We start from the raw sequence: 6,000 nt of genomic DNA, 5'->3' as shown, positions 1-6,000 counted from the left end.
ATCTTGATGCCCAAATCTCTGGTGCAAGAGTGCTAGTTGCTGTTGTCTGCTGGTTCTTAGCAGAACTTGTGGATTTGTTATTTTTGTATCATTTAATCTGTGCATCTTATGGGCATGAGCTCTACATGTGTTTTGTTGTATGCCATGCCATCTTTCCAAGCGTGTATGCCATGTATTTTTTTGATCTCTGTGGTGACTAGCACAAGCATGCAAACTAGGCCCCGTAATGTTTCTGATTTCAGGGACTTAGTGATTTCTGTCTTTGTCTGCTGTTATTTTGTTGCCATGTAAACTTGATGCTACAGAGAGATCCATGCATATTTTGGAGATGTTCAGTAAGGATGTTTTGTAGATATTGTTGTAATAGATCCATTCCTGCCCTTGTTTGCAATTATGGAGTACCATAGCATGACTAAATCTTGCTCTACTTTTGCTATAAAATATTTCTGGCAGATTCTTAACATGATATGCAATTTTGCCAAGCTTGTTGTAGTTGATCCATACATGCTATGCTTTTGTTCTTGCCATGGATAGCCTCGTAAACATGCCATCTTGCTGTAGGTATGCTTTTTTGTCATGCATTGCTTTGTGGTGAGTGCATGAAGCTCACAAAGATACCTTTATATTATTGTTTCTGCCATGCTCTGTTTTCTGCTAAGTCTGAAACATGTTAACGAAACTTGCTATGTTTACATGCTTGCCATCATATCTTCTGGTCCTTTTTGGCTTATGGTCAGTAAGGGACTTTTGTCATATGCATTTAGTAAAATACTGCCATGCCTTGTTTTGCTATGTCAAGGTCCTGTAGCATGTTGTTTTCGTGCTCTGAACATTGCTACCTGATGCTGTTTATGCCATGTCTAGTAATTTCACCAAGTCTGTGAACCTGTTATCTTTTGCACTTTTGCCATGCTTGTTTGAGCTTGTTATGTTGTGAGCTAGCCGTAGCTCAGTGTTCATCTTTTGTCAAGCATCTCCTGTAGATTACTGCCATATTCTTTGTTGCTATGTTGGAGTGCTGTAGCATTGTTACTTGTTGCATTTTAAGTGATATCATGCTGTTAATCGCAGATTCGTGTCATTCTTGTTTTGCTTGCCATTTGCAAACCGTGCATCCGTTTCCGGTGATCTTTATATCGATTTCGACCGAAATCATCTCACCTTTCCAGCGGCATGCTTGGTTTGCCAAGTTACTGCCTTGTTCATCATTTTTCTTCCGGAGCACGCATATGCATCGCATATCATATCTTGCATATCATACATGTTTTGCATCATGTTGCTTGTGCATTTCTCGTGATTGATAGTGGTTCCGTTGATTGTGTTCTTGTCTTGGGTAGAGCCAGGAGACGAGTTCGTAAACGAGGAACCTGTTGAGTACGCTTACGAGGATCAAGCTTTCGACAACTCTGAGAACCTTGCAGGCATGATGACCACCCCTCTAAATCACTTCTATCTTTGCTTTGCTAGTTGTTCTCTCTATTGCCGCTGCGCTACCTATCACATACTATATCATGCCTCCCATATTGCCATGTCAGCCTCTAACCATCATTTCCTAGCAAACCGTTGTTTGGCTAAGTTACCGCTTTTGCTCAGCCCTTCTTATAGCGTTGCTAGTTGCAGGTGAAGTTGAAGTTTGTTCCATGTTGGAACATGGATATGTTGGGATATCACAATATCTCTTATTATATTAATGCATCTATATATTTGGTAAAGGGTGGAAGGCTCGGCCTTATGCCTGGTGTTTTGTTCCACTCTTGCCGCCCTAGTTACTGTCATACCGGTATTATGTTCCTTGAGTTTGCGTTCCTTACGCGGTCGGGTGTTTTATGGGACCCCCTTGACAGTTCGCCTTGAATAAAACTCCTCCAGCAAGGCCCAACCTTGGTTTTACCATTTGCCACCTAAGCCTTTTTCCCCCGGGTTTTCTAGAGCCCGAGGGTCATCTTTATTTTAAACCCCCGGGCCAGTGTTCCTCTGAGTGATGGTCCAAACTAGAGCCACTTGCAGCGCCACCTTGGGGAAACTCGAGGATTGGTTTAGTTGTACGTAGTGTTCATCCGGTGTGCCCTGAGAACGAGATATGTGCAGCTCCTATCGGGATTTGTCGGCACATTCGGGCGGCTTTGCCGGTCTTGTTTTACCATTGTCGAAATGTCTTGTAAACCGGGATTCCAAGACTGATCGGGTTTTTCCGGGAGAAGGTTTATCCTTCGTTGACCATGAGAGTATGATGGGCTAAGTTGGGACACCCCTGCAGGGTATTATCTTTCGAAAGCCGTGCCCGCGGTTATGAGGCAGATGGGAATTTGTTAATGTCCGGTTGTAGAGAACTTGTCACTTGACCCAATTAAAATACATCAACTGTGTGTGTAGCCGTGATGGTCTCTTCTCGGCGGAGTCCGGGAAGTGAACACGGTTTGAGTTACGTATGACGTAAGCAGGAGTTCAGGATCACTTCTTGGTCATTGCTAGATGACGACCGTTCCGTTGCTTCTCTTCTCGCTCTCACTTGCGTATGTTAGCCACCATATATGCTTATCGCCTGCTGCAGCTCCACCTCATTACACCATCCTTTCCGATAAGCTTAAATAGTCTTGATCTCGCGGGTGTGAGATTGCTGAGTCCTCGTGACTCACAGATTCTACCAAAACAGTTGCAGGTGCCGACGATGCCAGTGCAGATGATGGGATCGATCTCAAGTGGGAGTTCGATGAGGAACGTGGTCGTTACTATGTGTCTTTTCCTGATGATCAGTAGTGGAGCCCAGTTGGGACGATCGGGGATCTAGCATTTGGGGTTATCTTATTTTCATTTGGATCTTGACCGTAGTCGGTCTATGTGTGTATTCTGGATGATGTATGGATTATATTTATGTATTGTGTGAAGTGGCGATTGTAAGCCAACTCTTTATCCCATTCTTGTTCATTACTTGGGATTGTGTGAAGATGACCCTTCTTGCGACAAAACCACAATGCGGTTATGCCTCTAAGTCGTGCCTCGACATGTGGGAGATATAGCCGCATCGTGGGCATTACAAAATAGGAAAGCGTGCTCGTCACTTTCCTGCGGGCGAATGTCGATGTGTTTGCATGGCAAGCATCCGACATCCCCGGCGTTCCTAGGGAAGTGATTGAGCACCACCTTGCTGTATGTCCCCATGCGCGACCCGTCAAGCAGAAGGTCAGGAAGCAAGCTTTGGAACGACAGGAGTTCATCACATAGGAGATCAGGAAATTGGAAGCGGCAGGTTTGGTAAGAGGAGTGCTCCATCCGACGTGGTTGGCCAATCCGGTGGTGGTGCGCAAGGCAAATGGGAAGTGGAGGCTGTGCATTGACTACACAGATATCAATAAGGCTTGTCCTAAGGACCCCTTCCCGTTGCCGCGCATCGACCAGATTGTTTACTCCGCGGCCGGGTGTGATCTGTTATCATTCCTCGATGCCTACTCGGGCTACCACCAGATCTTCATGACAAGAGAAGACGAAGAGAAGACAGCATTCATCACCCCATGTGGTACATATTGCTTTTTACGGATGCCTTTCGGGTTGAAGAGTGCTGGCTCAACGTTCGCAAGGGCGGTCCAAATTGGTTTTGAGCCCCAGCTACATAGAAATATGGAAGCTTATATGGATGACATAGTGGTCAAAACCAAGGACAAGGCAACCCTTGTACAAGACTTAGAAGAGACGTTTGCAAACCTGCGCAAGATCAACCTCAAGTTGAACCCTGAGAAGTGTGTCTTCGGTGTTCCGTCCGGCAAGCTTCTCGGGTTCTTTGTGTCACAGCGTGGGATCGAGGCAAACCCAGACAAGATCAAGGCTATTGAGCAGATTGAGGCACCCAAGCGGATCAATGATGTGCGTCGGCTCACTGGCTGCGTTGCCGCCATGAGCAGATTCATCTCCAAGTCTGCTGAGCGTGCCCTTCCCTTTTTCAAGATCTTGAAGAAGGCGGGCCCAATGGAGTGGACCTCGGAGGCCGAGGCAGCGTTGCAGGATTTGAAGCAATACCTTTCCTCTACGCCAATACTGGTTGCGCCTAAACCACAAGAGCCATTGTTGCTGTATCTGGCGGCGATGAATCAAGTGGTCAGTGCCGCGCTAGTGGTGCAGAGGAAGGTCGATGAAGAGGTAGTGGCGACAGCAGGACTGGCGGATGGCAAGCCAGAGAATCCCCCGGCGGGGCCCGATGCCGGCAAGGCAAGGCCCCCGGCAGAGTCTCACGCCATCAGGATAGGACCCATGCAATCAAAGGAGGTGGTGAGAAGAAGAAGATGATGCAGCACCCGGTTTACTTTGTCAACTCCCTCCTGCAGGGGGGCTAGGTCAAGGTACTCTGGTGTGCAGAAATTGCTCTTCGGCCTCCTTATGGCCTCGAGGAAGCTGTGTCACTACTTCCAAGCACACAAAATCACCGTCGTCACCCGCCTCCCGTTACAACGGATACTGCACAACCCAGACGCAACCGGAAGGATTGTGGAGTGGGCCTTGGAGCTGTTGAGCTTTGGTTTGAAGTTTGAAAGTACTTCGACAATCCAGAGCAGAGTCTTAGCGGAGTTCATAGCAGAATGGACCTCAACACCTGACGAGGAAATCCAGGTGACCACTCTCCCCGGTAAGGAGGCTAGTCGCGACTGGATCATGTACTTTGATGGGGCTTTCTCGCTGCAAGGCGCCGGTGCTGGTGTGCTGCTTATCGCACCCACCGGAGAGCACCTCAAGTATGTAATCCAGATGCACTTTCCCAGGGAGATGTCCACAAACAACATTGCCGAATACGAGGGACTGCTTGCCGGTCTAAGGATTGCCGCAGACCTCGGGGTTAAGAAGCTCGTCGTCAGGGGTGATTCACAGCTTGTTGTCAGACAAGTTAACAAGGATTATCAGAGCCCGTTGATGGAGGCCTATGTAGATGAGGTGAGGAAGCTGGAAGAGCGCTTTGATGGTATACAGGCAGAGCACGTTCCCCGAGCGGAGAACGACGTCGCCGATTACCTGTCGAAGCGCACTGCCTTCAAACGGAACCAGGTACTTTCGTGCTTCAGCTAACTCAACCATCCTTCGAACCATCAACGGGGCATAACAAGCGGAGGAAGTCAGGCCCCGACAAGTACTTTCCCACCAAGCCCCCTGGGGCCACTCGCAGGGGTAATGCCGTGGGTACTGAGCCTGCCGAGGGGCAGCTGGCTCCGGCAAGGCGCCAGGCCCTGGCCGTAGAGACGGCCGCCCCCATGGCAGAAGAGATGCCTTTGGTCCTTGCCGTCGAGCCCCAGGCTCCGGCATGGGCATAGCATACCATCTGTTTCCTCCAGACAGGGGAACTTCCTGAGGAGCAGGAAGAAGCGGAAAAAGTAGCCCGTCGGTCTGCCTTGTACCAGTTCGTCGACGACGTCCTGCACAGAAAAAGACCAAACGGTGTGAAATTGAAGTGCATCCCCCAGGAGGAAGGACTGGAGCTGTTGGCAGAGATACATGGAGGCATATGTGGCTCCCACACAGGGCCGAGGGCCCTTGCCGGCAAGGCATTCTGGCAAGGCTTCTTCTGGCCCACCGCCCTCCAAGATGCGACGTCACTAGTAACCAGGTGTGAAGCGTGCCAGTTCCATTCGAAGAAGCTTCATCAACCAGCTCAAGCCCTTCAAACAATCCCTCTCTCCTAGCCGTTTTTGGTCTGGGGGCTCGACATACTGGGCCCTTTCCCTCACGCTGTTGGGGGCTTTGAGTACTTGTACGTTGCAATCGACAAGTTCACAAAGTGGCCGGAGGTGGAGGCAGTGACGAAGGTTACATCACCGTCAGTCTTCAAGTTCTTCAAGGGGCTAGTTTGATGTTTTGGTGTACCAAACAGAGTCATCACCGACAACGGCACGCAGTTCACAAGCCACACCTTCATGCAATACATCCAAGACCTTGGCAGCAAGGTCTGTTTTGCTTCCGTGGCACACCCACGGAGCAACGGCCAGGTGGAGAGGGCAAATGGTGAAGTGTTGCGAGGCCTGA

Source organism: Aegilops tauschii, chromosome 5 (assembly GCF_002575655.3).
Source record: "Aegilops tauschii subsp. strangulata cultivar AL8/78 chromosome 5, Aet v6.0, whole genome shotgun sequence".
Lineage (NCBI taxonomy): Eukaryota > Viridiplantae > Streptophyta > Magnoliopsida > Poales > Poaceae > Aegilops > Aegilops tauschii.
Note: the sequence above shows the minus strand (reverse complement) of the source record.